Raw genomic sequence first — 3,203 nt, 5'->3', positions numbered from 1 at the left:
TATTTCCTTAGTATACAAATTATTATATCAAATTTAACAATAACATTATTGTTAACGTGCGGACATTCGCTTAATCGTGGGTATATGTGAAGAAGAAAACAAATTTGGGCATTGGAGAAGTAATCTAAGAGATGGTTTGTTGATGATGAGTTGATCTACGTTATGATCGTGATATTTAATATATTAATTGTAAGTTTGGTAATGTTCAAGAGTTGGTATTAAACATGATTTTTTTCTCCAAATCTCTTTAGTTGTGGAAGGAAACTTAGGAGGGATTGTTATAAAAAAACAACTTCGGAACACCATTTTTATTACTTTATTCCCAATTATTTTCCTTTCCTTTCTTCCCAATTATGATCGTGATATTTAATATATCATTTTGTGGTTATTTTGAATTAATTTTTTTTCCACATATCAATTTATGAGTTTTCCTATTTTATTAAATTTCATATAATATTTTAATATAATAATTGCAATAAATAAAATAATAAATGAATATCAATTTCATTAATGGACTTACCTTCTAATTTTAATATTTCTAAATTAAAGTTTATTAGTTTATTTTGTTTATTTATCTAAATTATTTGTTTAAATTTAAAAGATAAAAAAAACATTTCAATTTTAACAATTCATTATTTTTCTTATTTTTTTTATAAATTCAAAATTCTCAAATATTTAAACCTTTATATTTACTTTTTTTTTTTGTTTATAAATTAAATCATTTAATACATGAATCTCAAAAATAATACGGTAACATAGTGTAAAACTAAAGCCACCGATTTTTATAACTTTCTTCTCAATTCTTTTCCCTTAATTTTTTTATTATATATTTTTTAAAACTTAATGTTTCTTTTTTTAAAAACACTTCTTTGTATATTTTGCAACTTTGTTTTCTGCGAATTTAATTATTATATACAAATTTTCGATAATGTTACGCTACCTTTAGTTCATATACACAATACTTGATAAATTGTTTTAATAGACAGGTTACATTATTATTGTAATAATGTTATTCTTGAAATATATGAATATATTAATTTTTTTAAAAACTAAAAGATATGTGGACAAAGGTGCTACCCCTCAACCAAGTTTGACTCGATTGTTGTGACTTATATTAATTTTTTTTTTTTTTTGTCTAAACTGCTTTATTTAAAAAAATGAATATCATTATTTTAATATATAGATTCTATAACCATTTATTATAATATACTATTTAAAAGTTTAACGATATGCTTTAATTTTGAGATTGATGTTGCATAATTTAATACTTCCAAATTGTCAACGCAGGTGCACCCTGGCCACCTTTATCCCCTCCCCCCCCCCCCCCCCCCCACACACACACACACACACACATATACACACAAACCGCCTCCTATAAATACTCTAGATCTGTATTCATGACGATTGCTTACAATCACTCCTTTCTAAATCATCGATTCGAATCACAACGTCGATTCATAGATTAATCGCTGAAGAAGAAGCTTCCGAAAATGTCTCCATTGTTTTCTCGCAATGCTTTCGCCATTATCGCTATTTTGCTTCTGTTATTGTCAACTGGTAAGCTTATTGTCTTCTCAAATTGTATGATTTAAACAGGATCTATAACTTTTGTCTCTGTAAATTTGATTTCCTTATGTCGATTAGGGTTTAGTAGAGAACTGATGAAATCTACAATGATTGGCGATAGTTTTGCGTCTCCTCCCTCTCCGTTTGAGGTATTCATTTCATTTCCATCATTTTCTAATTGTTCTAGAGATTTTCGCTGTGTATATACAGAAATCTAAGTAAATAGCTTAATGATTGATAAAATTGAGTCACTAAGTCGATATATTATCGTTTTTGCTGTGATATATTTGGGTCAGATGGATATAACAATCATATGATAAATGAAATTGATAAAAAGCTAAACAGTATAATTACGAAAAGAATAAAATATGAACGACATTGGTTTTGAAAATGATTGTTTTGAAATGCTTTTATAGGAAAATGATTGTTACCTTCTTTTAGGCATCATCGCATGTTAGGAATAGAAATGATAGCGTTCTGATAAAATAACTAATCCCATGGATTAAGACTAATGACATCAATAATTCTTGATAATTAAAATAATAGGAATTTAATCAGTTTTTCCAATTAACGTTTGGTGAAATGGAAACTTCAAAGATTCTTTTGAGACATTCCAAGTTCAATAGACTTGGCAACTTGTAACATTACAATAATGTTTTCAAATTTTTAAGTAGTCCTACGGAATTTTGGCTTTCGATAACAAAAAAGATAATGATTGGTTTTTTTTCTCGAAAAAAATAAAACAAGTCTAATAAAATATTAATTAAGAAATAACCAATCTAACCATTAAAATAAATGGGCTGAAATCATATATGGGTCTTAATGGGCTGTGATTTCATCTAATGGGCTGCGATTTGTTCATAAACCGATCCCATAAGCCTAAGGTATTTGCATATAATTATATGTCATATGTAACTAGTTCATATAACCACATAAAATATGAGCAAAATGGGTCGAATAAAATGTAATTAATTGGGTTAAATATTGAATAATGAACAGGAAAGTGAAGGAACGACAAGAGTGATGATAGAGTTGGATTATGAAGATGCGGGTCCAAACACTAACAAACGATCTGGATTTATTTTGCCTTCACCTGATTCTGCAGCACCAACACCTCAACCTTAATTTTTATTTTACGTTTTCCGGTTTTTTCTTTTTTATCAACATTTACAACATTTCGTTTTCAAACGTTTAATAAAGTTGTTTGTTTTAGTTATATATGATGTGTTTAGGGTTTTATTCTTTAATCATTGTGGAGGTAGAGACAACAATTTCTTGTTGCCAAGGGCTAGTTGTAATGCATGTATATGTATAAACACAATACTTCAAATTTTGGGATTTCTTAAACCAAAACTCATATGGGAACATTATTAAGAACATAACAAGATGTTTACATGGTATCTTCCAAAAATATCTTACTCAATCCCAAGTAAGAAAACATTGAATCTATCATATCCTTTGGAGGGCCGGGTGTGGGCAATGCCATAAGGGCGTTATCTGATGTGACAGCCTAATAACGGCGTCTAACGGGTGGAACACCGCCCCAGCTAGCCGTTATTAAATGTTATGTTATCCCTCGCTATTGTAGTAACGTATCTTAACGCGGAACGTTGCAAAATTAAATCGTTTAAAAACGG

The 3,203-nt window shown here is 28.7% G+C and overlaps 1 long non-coding RNA gene across 1 annotated transcript; it reads left to right on the top strand.

The window, feature by feature from the left end:
- The first annotated feature begins 1,382 nt into the window (after positions 1-1,382).
- Positions 1,383-2,919, top strand: LOC145039985 (uncharacterized). The gene is made up of 3 exons (XR_013679844.1): positions 1,383-1,557; positions 1,645-1,715; positions 2,566-2,919. It is a non-coding gene; the product is annotated as an uncharacterized LOC145039985 (long non-coding RNA).
- The last annotated feature ends 284 nt before the right edge of the window (positions 2,920-3,203 follow it).

Source organism: Lactuca saligna, chromosome 4 (genome assembly GCF_052625555.1).
Source record: "Lactuca saligna cultivar CGN05327 chromosome 4, ASM5262555v1, whole genome shotgun sequence".
NCBI lineage: Eukaryota > Viridiplantae > Streptophyta > Magnoliopsida > Asterales > Asteraceae > Lactuca > Lactuca saligna.
This window is presented reverse-complemented; position numbering and strand designations above follow the sequence as displayed.